General features: G+C 37.0%; 1 pseudogene; it reads left to right on the top strand.

Moving 5' to 3' along the window:
* Nucleotides 1-968: 968 nt before the first annotated feature.
* On the top strand, nucleotides 969-23,272 carry LOC127623037 (calpain-1 catalytic subunit-like; annotated as a pseudogene).
* The last annotated feature ends 371 nt before the right edge of the window (nucleotides 23,273-23,643 follow it).

Here is a 23,643-nt window from a genome sequence, read left to right as displayed (position 1 = left end):
AACACAATTTAAGATTTAGAGAAAATGTGGAACTATCAAGTAAAAAGTGTTAAAATACTTTCCTTGCACATTGAATACACGTTAGTGTACACAACTTAAAAATGAATTTATAAAAATAATTAATATTTATATTTTATTAATATAATATTTTTCACTTTTCGAGTCACGAATGTCTAGAAGTTTTCTTAAGGTGGCTCCATTTGACCTGAACAAAATGTGCCTCATCATACATTTTTATTTATTTATTGTCACATTGACAACAAAATGTAAGTTAGAAAACCTTACTTTGATTTGGTGGACAATTGTTTCGGAAATATTACAATATTATAAACAAAATTGTTTCAATAGATTTTAAAAGATTCCAAACAATTTATGCTAGCGTTTCTTTTTCTTTATTTCTTTCTTTTTTTCTCTCTCAAGAATTTCAGAATTTCCATTTATCTACTTTTACTGTGCTTTTTTTCCACTTTTGTTTTTTTTTTTTTTTTTTTTACAAATAAATAAATAAAATAAAAGTCACGTCACGTTATTGACTTATATATCCGTTGATATTTGTTGGAATTAAATTCCTAGGTGTATAAATTCATAATAAAATATTCAAAATACTAAGAAAGGGCGTTAAATATTTACCACCATGTGGTTCTATTCTTCTATGTCCTAAAATACCTACCAACGACTAGCTAGTTTAGTATCATATGCGCTCTTATATTTGCTAATAATAGTCATCAATTAAATTATTGAATTTAAGTAGAGTGATTTTAACTATATTAGCAGCTCAAAGATATAGATCTCATCATATAGGCCTTCGTCCCAGATTTCTACGCCCCCAGTGCTGTCTACATGAGAGAGTGTGCACAGGGTGGGTTGAGCTGCTCAAAACTTTTCTGAAACTTTTGGAAGGCAGGACTTTTGAAAAGTTTTGTGACAACACTGACGCCAGCTCATCCTCTCTATTCAACTTGTTCAAGATGTCTGGAAGCGACGCTGAGCGGGGTTCCACTGATAATCCGGTGAGGTTCAAGGATCAAGACAATGACAGTCTGCGGGAAAAGTGTCTCAAATCTGGCGTTCTGTTCTCAGGCCAAGTTTTTGCTGCGAATCAAACCTCTCTCGGTTTGCCAGTGGATCCGGATTCGAAAAAGGCAGTCAAGTGGCTGCGACCGAAGGTAACACATTCTTAACCTACTATGAGAAATGCATTTGATGCTTTAATGGACCTTTAACCATTAGGACTATTTGAGATTATGAATATGCCTTGCATTATCAATTTAACTTATATGTTGATTTACAATAACTTTTATAAAATCATCAAAGTTTTATTGACAATATTTATCAATAATATTGCTCCCATTTCATTAAAATGTAATGTAAACAGAATAGACATTTTCGTTGATCACTAGTTAGGAAAGCCTAATCACTGGTTTGACTGTTAATTCTCTTCCCTTCACAAATAAAACTTTATGGGGTCATTAAAGAGAATTTTGCACCTATAAGGGAAAATGCAGGTAGTCGTGTGGTGCAAAAAAACAAATAAAATAGTTACTTATGACTTAATGTCTAACACAATTACATGTTACTGCGAAGTTGTTTTAAAAAGAAAAGTTAACCCAAAAATGAAAATTCTGTCATCATTTACTCTCGACCCTCGTGTTGCTCCAAACCCATACGACTTTCTTACTTCTGTGGACCACAAAAGTAAACGTTAGCTAACTAACAGCCTTGGTCACCATCAGGGTTGGGAGGGTTACTTTTGAAATGTATTCCACTACAGATTACAGAATACATGCTGTAAAATGTAATTTGTTACATATTCCGATAGATTACGCAAGGTCAGTAACGTATTCTAAATACTCTGGATTACTTCTTCAGCACTGGTAGATTTTTCCACTTGTTTTGACTACAAAAACTGTCAGTACAATAAGACAAAATACACATGTTAAAAATACATTCTCTGAAAAACCTAAATATCTTATGCAGTGAAAACAAGATAAATCAAATTGCTCTTGTTTTAAGGATTTTTTTATATTTTTACTGGAAAACAATACAAAAATTATAATCAAGAATATGTTTTTTACCCTAATATCAAATAATAAAATTGTTTCACCACTGTTAAAATTTTAAAAAGCACTTTGGATCGCATCATTTATATGTATAAATGTTTTCCATTTGAAAGGACTAAATATGAAATTAAACAAATGACAGTAAAATGCAAAGTAATCTCTTCAGTAATCAAAATACTTTTTGAATGTAACTGTATTATAATTACCAATGATTTAAATTGTAACTGTGTTGGAATACAGTTACTTATATGTTGTATTTTAAATACGTATTCCTGTTACATATATTCCATTAATCCCCAACCCTGGTCACCATTCAGTTTCATTGTCTTTTTTCCATACAATAATGGTGACTGAGGCTGTCATAATGTCTAACATCTCCTTTTGTGTTTCACACAAGAAAGAAATTTGTAAGACGTTTGAAACAACATGCAGGTGAGCAAACAATGACAGAATTGCATTTTCTGGGTAAACTTTTAAGACAAAACTAAGAGCAATGAGAGGCACTGAAGACAGATAGATACTGTACATGGACCCTGAAGCAGGTGATGTGTTCTCCCACACATGTATCATCTCATCACATGGATTTGCAAGTTGTTTGTAAGTACTTTTTGACTCAGACTGAAAGATCTAACTGTCCCCTCTTCCTTCCCAACCGCTCCCCTTCTTCAGGAAATCACAAGCAATGCTGTCTTTTTGGGGGTACCATGGGCAGCAGCAATATCTGCCAGGGCCAGCTGGGTGAGTCCGCGACTGTGTTAGTGCACGCTTGTTCATATTTTATGCCAGGATAATGGGATAACGCCTTACTGCACTTCTCAGAAAACAAATCACCCGAAAGCACCCTCAAGGCATGAGCGCTATCAGAGAAATATCCATCTTTGGCAACACGCCCACTCTTCCACTCCTTATCATGCAGATGCCCCCCTCCTCCCATCTTCTTCTACCCAGATCTTCCTCATAATGCTTAATGTACTATCCCCATTCTGCCCCTTTAGCCGCAAGACACTTTGCTGATCTCAGAACCTACTGCAGATTCCCTGCTGAGAGATACAACATGAAGCCGCCTTGGGGCACTCACATCAAAAACATGACAAATGTAAGAGGCAAGGAGGGATGAATGCAGGAGATGAAGCGAGAGGTTGGATTGGCATAATCTGCACACTCCTCCCTCCCCTGCCCTGTATTTCCACCCACCTAAAGAATAACAATTATTGTGCACAGTGGGTATTGTTTTATTGTTTTCCTTACCCCTCTCTCTCCTTCTCCCTACTTCTGGTGGTGATTTGGTGCTGATGGAAAGACTTGTTAGCGAGACTGCTGGGAGTTTATGATTTATTATGTGTTTATGTAATATTTTGACATACACGTGGCTTTTAGTACCAACTCAGACTCCTACCGTAATCTTGAGAACTGGGGGGAACTGCCAGCCAATTAATTTGTCACAGTCACATCTGGGTACCATTCATTGCTAAACTTAACATTTAGCCATATTTAATATATATATATATATATATATATTACACATGCAAAAAGTGTGAATCATGCATCTTGTATCAAAGGCATGCAGATCTGTGCTTAAATCATTACGTGTGCGTTTGCCACTCAGGATTTGGATGGCCTCTCTCTAAATAATGTATGAATGTAACAATGCTTCACCAGAATAACAAACGCATGTAAATAATCTAATTTGAATGGAAATTTACCCAAAGAATGCCTCATTCTTAGCACTTCAAGCAGAAATTTTAATTATTTGTTTTCAAGTGTGTTTCCACATCAATATATTCTGCCCCTTTTGCAGTATTTCATCTGTTGGGAGATTAATTGGACTTGCCCGATTGTACAGTTCTGTTTGGTTTCATTCCAATGAGTTGGTGTTTCTTTGTGAATGTGTTCTGCAAAGTGTTGTCACACGTAATACATTTGTTTTTGTTTCCTTCACATGGGGCAAATTAACAGCTGTTACCTGTTGCAGAGGAATGTCACTGTGTGTGTTTGCACACTTATTCAGATCCTTGCTGTGGATTTGTGTTTGAGGTTGTGGTTATATGTTTGTGATTATAAATGTCAATGGAATTTTTTTGTTTTTTAACAGCGTCTGTCATCTGTTACAGGTAACTGCTGGTTGCTGGCTGCCCTGTCTCACCATGCACCCCACTCTGTTTGTCAAAGTGGTTCCATCTGGACAGAGCCTGAGTGAATCCTATGCTGGCATCTTCCATTTCAGGGTTAGAGGGAGAGTGAAAACTGGAGTTAAGCGAATAGCTTGGGCTCGACATGAAGGATTTTAGTTTTTTCTACTGGTCCATTTGGATCAGTAAAAATTATTTTTAATTGATTGATTTTCATGCACAACAGTTTCTAGAATTTATTCCAAATGATGCCAAAAACAAAAAAACATCCAGTGAGGGGCAGTTCTGTGGATGGAAATGCCTTGTTGATGAGAGAGGTCAGCAGAGAATGGCCAGACTGGTTCGAACTGACAAAGTCTACTGTAACTCACATAACCGCTGTACAATTTTGGTGAGAAGAATAGCATCTCAGAATGCTATTCTGATATACATGTTGGCGCTGTTTTGGCAGCACGAGGGGGACCTACACAATATTAGGCAGGTGGTTTTAATGTTGTGGCTGATCTATATATATACGTATATATCTATATATATATATAATACTGGATAAAGATATCGTGCGCACATTGCCTGTGACATATACCGATGCAGCAACACCACCTCACCCCCCCATTGTCCAGATTGAAGAGGCCTATTAGGTAGAATTTTTGAGGGGCCTAGTCAGGAGTTTGAGCGGGCCTGCAAAACATGAATGATTTGTTTATGATTTTTAACAAAATCTAACTGTTTCTACTAAAACTATTACAATTAAATTGCGTTATTTAAAAAAACATTTTAGCATTTTGGTTTAAAGAGCAAAATTCACAACACCAATGTTCAATACATCACACAAAACCAAATATTTGAGTATGCAAGACATAAGAACCAAATGATCAGTAATAATATAAACTTTAGGCTAGTGACAAACCATATCATTCCAAACTTGTTTGACATTCATCTGTGGAATGCCAAAAAATGACTAGTTAAATTAATTGATGGGGACTTAATAAACTAAAAGCACTATAAAAGCATACAAAACCTCATCATTTAATAACAACAATTATGAATTTATGAGGATAGGCTTCAGAATGAGTTGAATATGTCATGTTTCTAATCCACAAGCACAATGTATAACTGAGATTTGTGAAAATGAATGAATGATATACAGGCAAAGAATGAGAGAGCCAGTCACCATAAATTTTACATCAAAGGGCCCATTTTTGTAGCTCACTTGGGGGTCTGTGAAAAGGGACAGAATTGGTCAGAATTGATGTCCTCGTTTTAATGTGTGCTGTGTAATTATGTGTCTAGATTTACTTCTAACTGGAGATGTGTTGCGTCCGAGGGAATGGTAATTAGTATCACTCTTCTTCGACCTGAATAACCCTAACAGCTGAGGCTCATTCCAGAAACCGCTCTTTCAACCGCCCGCCATCTCTCTTTTGTCCCAATGACATCTGCATGCCCCTCCCCCTTCAAACACACACCACATTGGCACCAATTATCATAATTCAATTGTCTGTTTTCCATTCATAGGGTAGAAACATAGTGTATTTGATTCAGACCCCTTAGAAATGCAGTAACTGGTCAGTTTTCACCCTCTAGCTACTACCCCAATAGCTATACAAATATGAGTCATCTAATAGTCTGGTAATACCCTGGTCAATGAAATACAAATTTAGTTTTTTATTCAATGACGGCATAGTTTGAATACCAACACACCTTAAAATGATTCTTTATTGGAAGTAGTCTTCTCTTGAGAATAGAATACAACATCAAAACAGGCTCATTTGAGACTATTTTATTTAATTTGTTTCCTTATGAAGTATTGTTTACTGCAGCTTTACTCCATATTAGTTCCTCATAGCCACAAATGTGCATGTCCCCCCTCTGTTTCCACTGTTACAGATAAGTAAAAACAGATATGGACAGAATGACCCCTTTTTGGTTTGCCTTCATGAATATTGCACAATAATTTTTGTTGTTCAACAATACCCATACATTTAAAAATGAAAGATTCCATTTATACTGGTAATCTGAAAACAATCGTCTCACATTTGTTATAGACAACGTTAAAGGGATAGTTTAGCTAAGAAAGTGACTGATGGAATTTATTTAAAGGTGATAGTGCATTAAAGGCACGTCTTGTCGGCATGGGCATCACCGGTTCAGTTTTTGGTTTGCCTGGCCCCTCCCTTTCCCACGTCTGCCGGCAGCCCCTTCTCTCATTTAACGGGACTGTGTCGGAGTTCTATCTAGGTTGGATGTGGTGTCTCTGGCTGGGGAGCTAACTGGTGCACACCACAGTTGCAGCCACAGATTACGGTTGAAAAAAGGGTAACCAAACAATGAGCCATCAGGTCACAACCAGACCAGGTGAGCTAGGTTTGGAGGTACCTGTCATGGGGCCCCAGCATCCTCTGTAGAGGAAGCCACAGCGAAGCACAGAGGCTTAACCGCTGGTAGGGGGGTTGGGTTTTGTCGGCTGCGGGGAGGGAGGGTCGGGTGGATCGGTGGTGGGATTGGTGTCTGTGTCGGGGGGTCTGTTGGTTGTACTCGCCGGCTGTAGTTGAGCGGCTCTCAGACCTAGAAAATTGTGTATATCGGCAAACACTTTATTGACTGGTCTAAAATTTCATAAAGCTTAGATGATATTATTATTATTATTATTAATAATAATAATAATAATAATATTGTTATTATATATATATATATACACTCACCTAAAGGATTATTAGGAACACCTGTTCAATTTCTCATTAATGCAATTATCTAATCAACCAATCACATTGCAGTTGCTTCAATGCATTTAGGGGTGTGGTCCTGGTCAAGACAATCTCCTGAACTCCAAACTGAATGTCAGAATGGGAAAGAAAGGTGATTTAAGCAATTTTGAGTGTGGCATGGTTGTTGGTGCCAGACGGGCCGGTCTGAGTATTTCACAATCTGCTCAGTTACTGGGATTTTCACGCACAACCATTTCTAGGGTTTACAAAGAATGGTGTGAAAAGGGAAAAACATCCAGTATGCGGCAGTCCTGTGGGCGAAAATGTCTTGTTGATGCTAGAGGTCAGAGGAGAATGGGCCGACTGATTGAAGCTGATAGAAGAGCAACTTTGCCTGAAATAACCACTCGTTACAACCGAGGTATGCAGCAAAGCATTTGTGAAGGCACAACCTTGAGGCGGATGGGCTACAACAACAGAAGACCCCACCGGGTACCACTCATCTCCACTACAAATAGGAAAAAGAGGCTACAATTTGCAAGAGCTCACCAAAATTGGACAGTTGAAGACTGGAAAAATGATGCCTGGTCTAATGAGTCTCGATTTCTGTTGAGACATTCAGATGGTAGAGTCAGAATTTGGCGTAAACAGAATGAGAACATGGATCCATCATGCCTTGTTACCACTGTGCAGGCTGGTGGTGGTGGTGTAATTGTGTGGGGGAGGTTTTCTTGGCTCACTTTAGGCCCCTTAGTGCCAATTGGGCATCGTTTAAATGCCACGGCCTACCTGAGCATTGTTTCTGACCATGTCCATCCCTTTATGGCCACCATGTACCCATCCTCTGATGGCTACTTCCAGCAGGATAATGCACCATGTCACAAAGCTCGAATCATTTCAAATTGGTTTCTTGAACATGACAATGAGTTCACTGTACTAAAATGGCCCCCACAGTCACCAGATCTCAACCCAATAGAGCATCTTTGGGATGTGGTGGAACGGGAGCTTTGTGCCCTGGATGTGCATCCCACAAATCTCCATCAACTGCAAGATGCTATCCTATCAATATGGGCCAACATTTCTAAAGAATGCTTTCAGCACCTTGTTGAATCAATGCCACATAGAATTAAGGCAGTTCTGAAGGCAAAAGGGGGTCAAACACAGTATTAGTTTGGTGTTCCTAATAATCCTTTAGGTGAGTGTATATATGAGTATAATAGAAGTATATATAGAAATACACAATAAGATATAAAATCTATATATGTATATACATAATTTATTATTATTATTATCTCTGTCTTGTTGCTTTATTGTTTGTGCACTGGAAGCTTCTGTCACCAAGACAAATTCCTTGTATGTGTAAGCATACTTGATGTAAAGGATTAATGGGAAAGGAGGAGGCGAGAACCGGCTTGACAGTTATAAACAATAGTTTAATATTAAACTGAAACAAACACACACACACACACACACACGTCGGATAGCTGCCCGTAACACTCTCTCTGTCACACTGCAGTCTCCAGTCGGCCTTTATCCCTCTCTGAGGCTTGGTTAGCCTGATTAGAGGCCGGGTGTGCGGAATTATGACCTGGCCCCGCCCTCCACCCTGCCACACTTGGCATTAATGCTCATTCTGATTCTGATTTACTTCAGAGAATTTAACTTGAAATGGCTTGCAATAAAACAAGCCACTACAGCTCGTCTCATGCTTGTTTGTGTGGTTGTAAACTGAGGTTAAACGTTTAAGATGATAGCAGCTATCAAACTATCAAAGCATATTAGCACTGAAGTGCTCATATGAAATGTTACTCTGTGTTATGTAATTGTCATTGCATTCTCATCATGTAATTATTTTTCTGCCTCCCATAGTATTACATTTAGAGGCTGAACAAGTATGTTCAACTTGACCTGATCCAGGACAGTTAGAGAGGGTAAGAAAGAAATAAGACACACCAAAAGAGAGTGACAGCTGAGAAATGTGAAAACAAGGAGGTAGAAGATTGGAGAAGAGGTAGATAGGGCTGTTGATTGGGGGACTGTGCTTGAAATGTCTAGACTTGTTACCGTAGCCTGAGGACATGGACGTAGACACATGGACAAACACATGGTGCTACCTGCAGGCCAACACAGGTCCATGCCTGCCTTTCTAACATTACATGAAGTTTTCCTCTTCTCGTCACATTAGAACAGAGAATGCATACAGTGGAGTCCGAAAGCCTGAGATCACTAGAGAAAATTCTTATATTTTGCATTTTTCTAATATAATTCACAATTTGAGTGAATAGTTAATTAACATGAATTTCTGAGTTTTGATTTTGAATGTCCCCCTTGCTTTACTGACAGCATGCATTTGAGCTGGACTCCAAACGGTGATGTTAAACCGAAAGATCCATGTTATCCCAGCATGATTTGAGAATGTTCCAAATATTATTATTTTTTAATTTATTTGTAGGGCAAAATTAGATTTCGTATTTCAGATTTTCAGACTTTTGGACGCCCATATAGCAGTGAAACATGCCACCTTTTCAGGCACATCAAAATCCTAGTATGCTTACAGAGCAAGAGTAATCATTCTCTCTCTCTCTCTCTCTCTCTCTCTCTCTCTCTCTCACACACACACACACTATCTCTCTCTCTCCCTCTCTCTCTGTCTCTCTGTCTGTGGTGTAGTTCTGGCAGTATGGTGAGTGGGTGGAGGTGGTAGTGGATGACAGGCTGTCTGTGAGAGAGGGCCGTCTGCTTTTCAGCTATTCTCGCACCTCCAATGAGTTCTGGAGCGCCCTGGTGGAGAAAGCTTATGCCAAGTCAGTTTCAGCATATGCGTCTTTGACTGTGTGGGTGTGTGACTGTAAAGGTTCATTAGTGACATAGCTTATGTGAAGGACATTGTTCCTTTTACTATTTAAGTACTATACTATTTTTCTTCCGTGGATTACAGTAAGACACATCAGATGGAATGTTAGGAACTGACAGCCTCAGTCACCATTCACTTTCATTGTTTATTTATTTATTTATAGACATACAATGAAAGTGACTGAGACTGAATATTCTGCCTAACATCACATTTTGTGTTTCACAGTGTGGTACACATGAAGGTGAGTAAATTATTCAAGAATTTTCATTGGGTGAACTATACGGTACCTTTAAAGACTGGATATACTGTATATATTTGTAAATGTATACATGTATATGAAGTCAGAAAAAAGTCAAATCCAGTTGATGGACAAAGAACCAAAAATGTTGAATCAATCCTGTCTGTGTTAAAAGGCTCATTGGTTCCTATGGCAGTCTGAAGGGGGGGATTAATCTCAGAGGGAATGGAGGACTTCACGGGGGGTATTGCCTACTCCCTCCCTGTGTCTTCCCGGCCCCCACACATGCTCTGGAGAGCCATTAATGCTGCCTTGGCCAGGAGCAGCCTACTCAGCTGCTTCATACATGTATAGACACATCCACAGTAACAAACACAAAGTAACACATGTAGTATCACATACACATACAAACAAACAATATACTTTGTTTGAATGTAACATTCTATAATTTAATGCATAAATATTGTGTATGTACAGGACAGGCGTGCATGCGCATACACAGACACTGTCTGACATATTTTTTGTTTTTGGTGCAGGCTACAAGTGGGATTGACATTGGCACTGTGACATCAGCTGGCTAATCAAAGGACATGCCTATGCCATCAATGACTCCGATAAGGTATGGGCCAGGAGATACACACACATATACACTACAGCGCACAGATGAATTTTTACAAATACTATTTGCTTCAGAGCATAAATAGTGATTTAGTGACTTAGTGATTTAAAAATAAATCTTGGACCCAAGATCATGTGGCCCAGGCCACATTTCACTTCAAAACCCAGAGGGCTAAAAAAAGAAATTATGTTTCACTTAAAGAAAATGAGGCCTATTTTTAGGACTTTTTTTACATTGTGACATTGTTTCTATGACAGTTAAGCACATTTCCCCCCAAAACTCAAATTTCCGTATTGAATTTGGGAATGTACTTTGTGATTTGTGCAGTCCTTGCAATTATTACCAATGGTGATTCTCTTTAGATTATCATTACTGTAATACATTATTTATATATTTTTGTATTATTATTAAAATCAGCATAAATTAAAGGCAGAGCAGCAAATACCACCATGATGTATAAATACTTTTAAATGTAAATAATGTAGCATTATGTTTTTCATGCTAATAAGATTTTATGAATGAGAGATTTTTTTGCATTATTGTAATGATTATTTAATTGCCATTATAATAATGCCATAATGCAATCTGTAAAATAGGCTTCATTTTTTTTTAAAATAAAAATATGATTTCTTTTGATTTTGCAGTGAAATATGATTCAAATATGTACTTGACAGGTTTCATGAGATTCACCCCTGTAGGTTTTCATATGCTCTTTTGATATGCGCTTGTGTAGGTCCAGAAGGGCTCTGATGAAGTCTTGCTGTTGAGGTTGCGTAACCCCTGGGGATTTGTTGAGTACTGTGGACCCTGGAGTGACAAGTGAGAAAGACCTCAACAGCTCATTTTGTTACCACAAAGCTGATGCCATTGGGCTTTTATAAGGACTGTTTGTGTGTGTGTGTGTGCAGGTGTAAAGACTGGGACTGTATTGACAATGCTCAGAAGACCAGGCTTGAGTTGGCTAAAGTTGAAGATGGAGAATTCTGATAGTTTAATATTTGCAATACACAATTTTATTATTATAAAAAAAATAATAATAATTGCCTGAATAATTCCCATGTGTAACTCATACATTGTCAACATAGTGCAAAATTAACCCTATTTACTTTCCCGATACATGTTTGTGGTCTTATTGTGATCGATTCTTGGTGCGTTGTTATTCTAAAGAAAAAATGTGTATCTTTGCAGTCTCTCATCATTATGTAATAGCCTGCTCCACCTTTGAAACAACTTGCGTTTTTGGCCCTCTTATTTTTACACCCAGTGTAAATGTAAACACAACTTTTCATGATTCAATCAATTTCCAATGGATAAAGTCAAGTCTTGTCTTAAACTTAAAATATCACATTTCACTTGAAAATATTTCACAGTACGCAAGTAATTTGGTTTGAAAATGTTATTTCATGTTGACTTCTGGGGACATGCTGTGATTTCTCACAATGGAAATGCATACAATTGTGCAACTGTCTCAAAATTACCTGTGTATGTGCATACAAACATTTGTGTTTTGCAGGATTGGAATAGAGGACTTTTGTCGATTGTTTAATATGGTGGAAATTTGCAGTGTCAGCCCAGACTCTATGACGGGGGAGACGAACGATGACACAGCCACACCCTCTTGGACCCTTAGCACGCATCAGGGCACGTGGGTCCCCATGTGCTCTGCAGGGGGCAGCCGCCGATACCCAAGTAAGTGGATGTTTGTCTATGTGTATGGAGTTAAGACCCATTCACACAAATACAATATGTAAAAAAGCAAAACAAATCGCAGACAAAATGTCTATTCACATCAGAAGCTAAATTAAAAAGTACTTGGGTCATTCATGTGCTTTTTCTGCAAGATTTAACCCATCTCATAATAAATATTTTACTTGCTTTAATGCAAAAAACATCCCATTTGATTATAAAAAAGTCACTGGCTTTAATGCAATATAATAAATAACAATAATAAGTGCAATCCATCTGATAGATATTCAATTAGCTTTATTGCAAAATCTGACAAAAACAGACTTCATTCATATTGAAGTAAAATAGGCTAAAACTCACCAGACAAGATTTCACTCACTTTAATGCAAAATACAAGTCATCTGATTATACAAATTACACTCGCTTTAAAGGAACAATTCTCCCCAAAATTAAAATTATGTTATTATTTATTCAACCTAATGTCACTCCAAACTAGTTTGGCTTTCTTTCTTTCTTCTCCCTCTCTCTGACTCCACGTATCCATGGAGCAGTGCAGCACACATCGGCACATCAGACACACAGACAGGTAGACAGGCAAGCAGCAGCCCCTCTCAGCTCCTATACCAGTTGTGTTTTTCTTGGCTTGTGTGGAGGTGAGTGGTGATGAACAAAAGACTAAGCTACCAGTGCCTCGACTTTACAGCTAATTAGCCAAAATCCAAAAGACAAATATAATTAACTTGTGTCTTGCTAACATGCATGATTCATGAGCTAATAGCTAATGTAATAATTTAGCTCAAGTTTAGCTAAGGCAATATATCACGGCCATACAGGCTAAGGTACTGTACTTAACGGAGACACTACAGGTGAATACAGTCAAATTTGTGTCTAATAACGCCATCACAATCGCCACATTGATATCCAAATTAGGCATTAACTAATTAAAATGTGCTAATTTGCATACATTTGACAAGACACTGACAGTGAATAGGATAAACAAAATAACTAAAGCATATCACCCATAAAACATATGGTGTATTTCAATAAAATCAATAGAATTAAAATTATTTATTGCCTTGTGCAAAATAAACAAATTATTAGTGAAACTATGTCCCCCTCCTCGGTCATTTATTCTAAATATATACTTGAAACTAGTAGCATAGAAAACATGTAAATTGTGGCATAGTTTCCTTTGAGGTTGCCTGCTCTTGTGATAAACCTAGGGAATAATAAAGAAGACCATGGTCTAAGTTGAACTGATTATTTTGTAGAATCTGTTGAGTATGAAACAATTGTGTGCGTGTGAGGGACATAAAATGAATTGGTATGGAAGTCAGAATTGTGTTCATTTATTAAACGTTTTGTTTAAAAAAAAAATGTTTACCCTTTTTTTCCACTTGAGGCCCTGCCCCCCAAAATGTCTGTGCACACCAACCGGTCCTTGGTCTGAAAAGGTTGAAGACCCCTGATCTAGTTGTACATTAGTTTCATTTACTTTTATCCAACATCACAAGTAATTTATCATCATATAAGCAAACTTAAATCACCTCTATTTATGAATCTTTATTTCTCATTATCTCTCACCTCTTATTTATTCTCTCTTCCAGATCCCTCTCTTCCAGGTGAGAGCCTGAATGAATATCAGAAACACACTCAATCTAAAATTCTCAAACATTTTTTGATACATCTTTGCTATTGGAATATAGACACATATACATTATTTCTTCAAATAGAGTAACATTTTCTCTACCTTAAGCTGCAGAACAATCCAGGTTCTCTGGACCAGCAGTTCATCTCCAACAATCATGCTGTACACTGCTCCGGAAAGTACAGTAACATCAGGAGTGTGTGGAGGAAGGTGCACCTGGAGCATGGCAGTTATGTCATCATGGCTTCCACTTACAGGCCCAACCTGCAGGGGGAGTGCTTCCTCCACATTTACACCAAAACCAGCAACATACAGGGGTATAAAGAATGACAGACATCTAATGTCTATCTAAAGTTTCTAAAGTCCACTCTATGTTAAACTTTACCATATTTTCTCAGTGAGGTGAATATGGCACAATGCTGTTTTGTCTGTTCAGTGGTTAACCATATCAAGGTTTCAAATCTGCATTACAGGTTCCAGGATTTCCCTTGCACCAACAACTACTCTGTGGTAAGATCTATCAACAAATAAAGGATAAAAAGTTTTGGGGCACAACAACAAAAAAAAAATTTCTGCTGGCCTGTTGGGGTCAGATTTTTACTTGCCCTGCCATTATTTTCACTGGCCCCATCACAAAAACTGAGATATTAATTTTTTTAAAGGATTATTTCACTCAAAAATGAAAATTCTCTAATCATTTACTGACCCTCATGCCATCCCAGATGTGTATGACTTTCCTTCTTCTGCAGAACACAAATGAATATTTTAAAGGAATGTCTCAGCTCTGTAGGTCCATAAAATGCAATGTAATGGTGGCCAGAACTTTAAAGCTCCAAAAGGCACATACAGGCAGCAGAAAAGTAATTCATTTGATTTCAGTGGTTAAATCCATGTCTTCTGAAGCAATATATGCTTTATTTTATCATTGTGCTGCCTTTATGTACTTTTTGGAGCTTCAAAGTTCTGGCCACCATTAACTTGCATTGTGAGGACCCACAAAATAGAGATATTCTTGTAAACTCTTAATATGTGTTCTGCAGAAGAAAGGAAGTCATAAACATCTAGGATGGTATGAGGGTGAGTAAATGATGAGAGAATTTTCATTTTTGGGTGAACTGTAACTTTATGCAATGTTTATTAATCAGATATTATCTATTGATGTTGGTAATTTTGTGTGTGTGTGTGTGTGTGTGTTTGGGCAGATTTAAATGGTTTATGAGTGTTTTGTTTTTTAGGTTACAAACTGGTAATTACAAGGGTATTATGCTATAAATGTGGTTTTTTTACACACAATTTAAATCTTTTAAAAAACATACTAAACGATGATTTATTGAAAATGTAAAAATGCAGAAAGTTTTTGTGAGGGTTAGGTTTAGGGGTATGGTTAGGGGATAGAATCTATAGTTGCTATAGTATAAAAATCATTATGTCTGTAGAGATTCCTCATAATGATAGCTGCACCAAAATGTGTGTGTGTGTGCATGCTTGCTCCATAGACTGTACTGTCAAAACCAGCTCTACCTGAGGATCAGTTTAGGGTACAGAAGTGGTTTGATGAAAAGGCTGGATCGGTAAGCACTTTCTCCAGTCACATTTTGGTCTGCAAATAGAGATATTTGTGGACATGATGAATCATTGAGGAGAGTGCTTATTTATTAGTAACTATGAATGACTACTTAAAACATGTCATTATGTATTTCACTTTCCAGGTTGACAGAGTGAATGCTGTGCAGTTTATGAATCTGGTAATTTTCACATTTTGTACAAACTGTCACCTAATTGTGTACCATATTTTAGAAAGTAAGGTTGTTTTACCATAAATGACCACAAGGTGGAAGTATTGTGTAGCTTCCCTTAAAATGGAGTACAGCCAGGGTTAAGAACTCAGGCAACTCTGTAGTTGCTATGGGGGAAACAAGGGCTACTTGTCCCATGGGGAAACTGTCTCAAGGTATGTATCTCAGTAATTAAGGCTTTGAGTCAAAAGTCCAATTACACAAATGTCTGCTTTTATTAGCAGAGGTTTTATGTGTTGCATACACCTTGTTATATTAGAATGATGTTTGTAAATTCTTTCCTCCAAACAAAAATGTAATATTCATCATTTTTTTTTTTACTATAGCTAACAAAGTAAACAAATGAACACAACAAAGTCATACTAGCATACATGCAGGTAAGGGTCAGCTAGATCATGGTTGATGGCAAGTTGCAACATGTGTTTTAAATGTTATAATTTATACCTTTTAAAAATTACAATATTTGGCCAAAACAGTGGTTTAATATTTTCATATGTTACCATAAAAAAGTTTATAACATTTTGTTTAATGGCAAGATCCATTGTGACAACTTACGCCCATATAGTGGTCAACATGTGTTCAATGAACTGTATATTTTATTCCTGGGCAATAACATTGGAATTGTTGAATAGCTTTTTTGTAGTCAAGACTTTAAAGTATGTTTCTATACAGAAATTGACTTTCAAAAATAAACTTGCCCTGAGAAATATTCACTAGAGGATAAAGTGTGACAACTAGCCCCAGATTCTCCTTTGGGTTATGATTCTCTGCAAGTTTATAGTATTTAAACTCTATTTTAGTGTTGGAAAAAGATTATGAACTTCCACTGGAGACCTGCAGACTCATCTTTGGAGAGGATGTATCCTGCCATGAAGCATTACATACTGTTATTCTTTTTTAAGTTCCTTTTTTTTACCTCATATGTTTCCTGTAGTTAGCTTTGTCTTTTCCTCCCATTCTTTGTTAATATTCTTAATGGCGGTGTGTAGACTAGTGGTAGAGGGCGACTGAACAGAGCTCAAGCAGAGAAGCTGCTCACCTCCCTTCGCAATCTGCAGGTATCTCCGTTGTCGTGCGTAAAAAGGTCACTCTCAGCTTTGGCACGGTGTTAGGGAGTGCAGTGTTGAGGACACTGAGGTGTGACAATTATCAGGTTGCATAATGGTACATATAGCATGTCTTGGATGGAAAAAAAAGACCTTGAAACGTTGCTGTTGTTGTTGTTTGTCTTGCTTATGAACTCACTGGCAAATGTTCTCTGTTCCAGTAGTAAGTCTTAAAGGAATAGTTCACCCACAAATTAAAATTCTATCATTGACTCATCCTCATGTCATTCCAAACTTGTATGAATTTCTATCTTATGCAAAACAAAAAAGCCCAAATCTTGCTTCCAGTGAGGCACTTAAAATGGAAGGCCAATTTCTGGATGTTAAAATACTAATTCAAAAGTATAGTCACAAGCAAACAATATGTTGTACAAAATAAATTACTTACAAACCTTTTCTGTGTAAAGTTCTAGCCAATTTTACCACTTTGTAGCCATGATTATGTAACGTCAACAAACCCTAAAATGGCTGTAAAATGACAATATAAATAACTTTACAGCTCAAATAATACATAAGTTTTAACATAAGAATTAAAGTGCTATTATAAAATTATAAGCTTCACATTTCTGCCTTTAAACCCTCTAAAAACTGGCCACATTCACCTCCATTGTAAGTGCCTCACTGTAACAATGATTTTGCTTTATTAAAGAAAAGGAGGGATGAGTCGAAATACTTTTTTGTGGTAATCAACATTATAACACAAATGCTGTCGATTGAGCTAAAGTTGTATTAAACCCGGAACATTCCTTTAATAAGCACAATGGCAGCGGATAGGTCCTCAGTTTAAAGTAAAAAAGGACCAAGAGTATCATTAAAGTAGCCTGTGAGACGCATGCATCATATTCCAAGTCTTCTGAAGACATACAGTAGGTTTTGTTTAGAAATAACCTGAAATGTAAGTATATTTCTTCAGCGAAAATCACTTTTGGGTGAACTATTCCATTATTCAGTTGTTGCTGTTTTATTTTTTTGTCCAGTAAATATATCTAAACATCCTTGAAACAAGACAAAGTTACCTAAAAGCAAAATTTGTTTAAGATATTAAGTCTTATGTGTAGAGAAATGATCTTGATTTAATTTTTATTGTTGTACATTAGAATATAAATGTAATTGTCAATGTGAATTGAAAATAAAAATAAACAATTCAAGATAACATAATTCAAAACACGTATTAATATAAATGTTGGTTTTTTTTTTACTTGTTTTGAGGACTTTCGGATATTTTTACCTGAAAACAAGGCAAAAACGAATCTTATTAAGAAAAGATTTTTTGCAAAAACTATTTCATAATAAAATTACGTAAGGATGTTTGTACTTAAAAAATTAGATTACTGCCTTTTTTTCTGCCACAGTCTATCTTTTTCCAGTTTGATGAGGATTCATCTGGAACCATGAGCCCGTTTGAACTCAGTTTGGCTCTGAATGCCGCAGGTAAACACACACACACACACACACACACACACACACACACACCTTGTCTTTATACATAACACAATGAAAGTTACAATCTCTATACTTCTCAACACCACTCACGTTTTCTGCCCCACCTTCTCTGTCTGCCTCCTGCCTCAGGTGTTGAGTGTGACAATGTTGTGGTTCAGTTGTTGTGGGAGAGGTTTGGTGCAGGTGAACGCTACCTACCCTTCTATGGCCTTGTCTCCTGTGTTGCTAGACCGCAGGTGCTCTTTGGTAAGACCTTCCACTACCTATTCTACAATCTTGGCACCAAAAAGTATTTGGACACACTAGGCCACACTTTAAAATGTATAAATATCTTCACATTATATTACAAAATATAAAATCAGGTGGCATTTATTTTTAAGAAATACTGTATAGCACACAAACACACTTTTCAAGCAAAACATTTTGCATAAAAAGTTGGTTAGGTTTCAAATGATAAAAAAATAGATATTTTTTTTATAATTAAGACAAAAAAAAAATATCTTTGGACATGATTTTTTCAGCAGGAAAGTGTATAGGCATGTTGTTTTTCTGCCCAGCAGTTATGTTATTTTGAATTGTGTTCATATATTTGTATACGGTTATTAATAACTGTGTCCAGCACGAAGGTAAAGATAATTGTGCATCTTATCATCATGTTTATTGCCGTGTCTAAAGAGCTGTCACTATGTCCATGACGTCATTAGCAGTGTTGTGAATGTGTGCATAGTGTCTGTAAACATGTTAATTAGAAGGATTCAGCTAGCTGATTCTTGTCCCTCAGATCTTTATGAGTCGGAGACTAGCGCAGAGGTGAAGGACAAAGTCATCAACGCTGTAAGATTCCCTCCGACTTTGTGTTTAAAATCAAGCTCATTTAATTCTTTCAATCTCTTCTACAGATTCCTAATACTCTATTCTGTATTACTTACTGAGGTTAAATTGATTAATGCTAAATAAGAATATTATCCAAATTGCATGTGCCACAATAGTCAAGAAAAATCTCATATAAATGTCTCGCAGAATATACAGACTTATAATCAATAACACTTAAGAGAACAGTACAGTAAAATATTTAGATTTATTTAAGAACCCTCTTGAAATTCTCATGAATTATTTCGTAAATGTATAGAGATGGTTTGAATAGTTCCCGCAAAATAATTTTTGTAAAAAAATGTATCATGTTGTAACTCCCTTTACAATAAGGTTATATATGGACATTAACATTAGTTAACACAATAATTAACATGAACCAACAATGCACAATACTTTTTTTAGCACTTACTGTCTTAAACTTGGTTAATGGTAATTTCTACATATACTAATACATTTTACATTAAAAGTTAAAACAATATGAACTAACACAAACAAAGAATTAACAATATTATTTTGATGAATTAACATTAATAAATGTAGTAAATGGTGCAAAATGCATTAAGGTTAACAAATAGAACATTATAGTAAATCGTTATCATTTAATACAAAAAAAAAGTATTATTTTTGTCTTTCGTGAAACACAAAAGGAGATGTTAGGCAGAATATCTGAAAATCCACCTGTTTCCACACAGTGAAAGTGGAGGGTTATTTGAAACCTTGAAAAAGGACAAAAAAGAGCCCAAATTTAAGATGTTCTATTCACCGATAATCTTGCTCTCCGATAGAGCTCATTGTGTTCATTCAGAAATGGTGCCATTAGATGCATCAAAGCAGGTTTGACGTCATTGTCTCCAAATGCCAGTGAATTGACCGTGACACGTTGTTTTTAAAAATGTGACCACAAATGAGATTTGAGAGCTCTGGCAGAGGGGAATATTCTCACTGAATAACAACTTAAATTTCCCTCTATCCCTCAAACAAAGCTATCATATGGCTTCAGAAGACTTGAAACACACTACTACTAAGTTGCTACGTTTCTGGTACTTTCGTCTCCTTTTTGGGGCATGGCTGTATTAATCACCATTAATTCAGAGTATAGAAAACAGAAGCTAGGACAATCTCCTTTTGTGTTTCATAAAAGAAAGAAAATACTGAGAAGGAATGACATGGGTGTGAGTAAAACATTTTAATTTTTTGGGTGACCTTTTCCTTTAAGGTTATACTTATAAATAACCTTCCCATGTATGTATAATAAGATGATAGTTGTTAAAAAATCTTGTAAATTAGTTTGCCCTGCCCTGAACCTTTCTCTGGTGTTTGTGCAGTGGCTGCTCAAGCTGTTGGCTGTGTGAAACAGTCCAGACACGACACCTCAGCAGGATGTACCTGCTAGGCCAGGAAAAATCTGACGTCATCCATCTGGGCCTACGTCTCCTTCTCTCTCTGTCTCCCCCCTTTCTGTCTCATCAGTGGACCAACGCTCTGCAGTTGCATCCACCCACTCACTGTTCCATCAGTTGGGGTCAATGGCCATGTAGGTCCTTACTGTCCAGATACAAAATTGACTTTCTCATTTCACCCACCTCATCCCACCATTTATAATCAGCAAAAGATAATATTTTAAATCTATATCCTTTAAGAACAAGGTAACGCATTTATCCTACCTGGTCTCATAGAAACACGTAACTATACATTTTTGGACAATGGTTTTTACGTAGCTCATTGTATGTATCACAGCAGTTTCTAGATGAAATGAACACTAAAATGAGGCACTAAAATAACAACACCTTTTAGTCCCTTTCACACAAATCACCAGTAAAGTGGTTTCAGAACAGATTAGCATTTATACATAAACACTTACTTTTTGCCTTGCTTCTCACACAATGCCATCTTGTGATGCAAACACATCTCACACAATGCAAACTACAGTGTGAAATAGTTAGCATTACATAATCAACATTTACAAGCTTTTTCAAATGCAGTCAAATTGCGTGGTGGCTCAAATGATCGAAAGTTGCAGTTGTGATACAAAGGAGTGGGATACAAAGCCCGAAGAGCTCGCGAGATGACACGTGAAACTTAAGTGTCATTGAAGCACCACAAAATGACATGGTTTCTTCAGCTATTGCATTTTTCATTAAGTGTAGGTTTAAGGTAGCCAAGTAGGTTTATTTGATTAGAGCATTAACCGTTAATAGAACTCTTTTTTTCATCTCATATTTGCTGTTTATGACACTTTTGGTTAGGTTTAAGGTTTAGGGTAGATTTTATTTATTTAAAACTCAAAAGAGATTTAGCCTTAAAAACCTCATCTATTTGGGATCTCACTTTTAGCAACATTTTATGTGCCTTGATATGTGTAAGGAGCCACGTAATTATTTGCAGAAATGTCACTGCATTCAGGTTTTTTTTATTTATTATCAGGCTTCATTTATCCTTTTTCACTGAACAGTTCATGATGCTCCTAATCTTTAAACTTTAAGTGGTTCTCAACTTCCCTCAGGTCTGTTCTGGTAGGGAAGCGGACAGCAGGGAAAAACTGTTTTTAATTTGAATAATAACATGTAAATAAGCTAATAACCGTGCCTAATTATGATAGCAAAATAAATATGCATATCAACTTTTAAAGGAGAAACTTTGCATATGTTTTGTTATTGACGTCGAAGGCTGTATGTCCAGTAACACTAGACAGTATTTCGTTGCAAATTCATCTGTCATTGGAAGAAGTTAGCCAAATTAGGCAGATGCAAACATGGACAAGTTGCGTGACATGTCCTCATCCTCAAAAACCATTAGCAAAACTGATAGATAAAAGAAACCACGTCCAAAATGACATTAAATAAGGGCTTGCTTGCAATGAGAATATACTTGCTTTGTGCTGACCACAACATGTTTTGTGCTTTGAATTGTCAGATAAGTGTATGAAACCACCATAATTCTATTTTGTACAGTAAACAAATTTGGTACTGTTTTGGATCACCACTTCCACTCAGGGTCCTGAAGCAAAACCAGTTGAGAACCACTGCTTTATACTATAATTGCTGTTTTTGTAGCTATGTGCAAAGTGATCTTGACTGCAGCCATTTCTGCTCTCATTTGCTTTTCAAAGTCAAATTGAGCAGGACCGGTAATGCATTTAAAAGCATGGTCTTATAATTATAGTCATACTTGTAACAAGGAGCATAATTGCTTTTTCTGTCAAACAGTATGTCTCTAACTTTCTCCTCTACTTTTGTCCCCACTCTTATGAGCAGTTATGTATCTCTGCTCAATATCTTTAAAAGTTGAGAACGTATTTTTGCTTCCAAATATAAAAGCACAAGTCATAATCTTTCATCACGGGCATTTCTATATTAAATTTTGCTGTGCGTCTACCTACACCTCCACACACACACACACACACACACACACACACACACACACACACTATCACACACACACATTGTTCAGGGAGCAAGATAGTGGATGTGGGTATTAAAAGCGATGTCTCAGCAGCCCTGCACGCACTGGCTCTATTCTTATCGCTCTGACGCCATGCACAGCGTCATCACGCCATCGCTCCCTCCTCCGCTATGCTCTCCCTCCATCCCTCCCTCCAGCTCTCTCTAGTAACTGTCTCATTCTCACAATCTGCTTCCTCCTCCTCGTGTTCCTCTTGCTCACTCACACACATCCACGTACGCTTGCTCACACACACTCGCACGCTTGTTCGGTCTTCTCCTGCTGCTCCTATTAATAGAAACCTTTCCTCACACAATGCCTCCTCCCTGGCGTAAGGTGACTGCACAGAGGTTGCCCCCAGCAACAGTCCAAGCGCCTCTGGAAATGGCTAGAAAAAGAAAGAAAAACACTTCCTCTGCCATATGTTCCAGATTACAATGTGTACTTTTTCAATACATAATACCTTTGCATATTGTTTGTCTACAAGCTTCTTGTTCTTGTCTATTCCTTTTCTGATATAAAAATCATAATGGTCCTTGCTTATTTATGCTGGGTCGGTGCTGGTTTAGCATATCCATTTATCTGGTGATACTGGTTTACCAAGGAAGCCTTTCTGGTTCACCCAAAAATGAAATTTCTGTCATGATTGAGTCACCCAGATGTTGTTCCAGTTCCATATGACTCTCTTTCTTCCTTGGAACATAAAGGGGGATGTAAAACAGAATGTTAGCCTCAGTGTCCATTCACTTTCATTGCATATTATTTTCCAAACACTGAAAGTGAATGTTGACTGATGCTAACATTCTGCCTAACATCTCCTTTTGTGTTCCACAGAAGAAAGATAGTCATATGGGTTTGGAGCAACATGAGGGTGAGTAAATGATAACAGAATATTTAGTTTGAACTGTCCATTTAAGAGGCCTGGTGACAACATCAGCACACCAGAATCCTTGGCTGTTGACCAGCATCCAAAACTTACAGCAGGGGTGAAAATTTCATCAAAATGTTGGGGGAACAATAAACATAACAATTCTCAAGAGCAATT

This window comes from Xyrauchen texanus, chromosome 29 (genome assembly GCF_025860055.1).
Source record: "Xyrauchen texanus isolate HMW12.3.18 chromosome 29, RBS_HiC_50CHRs, whole genome shotgun sequence".
Lineage (NCBI taxonomy): Eukaryota > Metazoa > Chordata > Actinopteri > Cypriniformes > Catostomidae > Xyrauchen > Xyrauchen texanus.
Note: the sequence above shows the minus strand (reverse complement) of the source record. Positions and strands in the feature narration are given on the sequence as shown.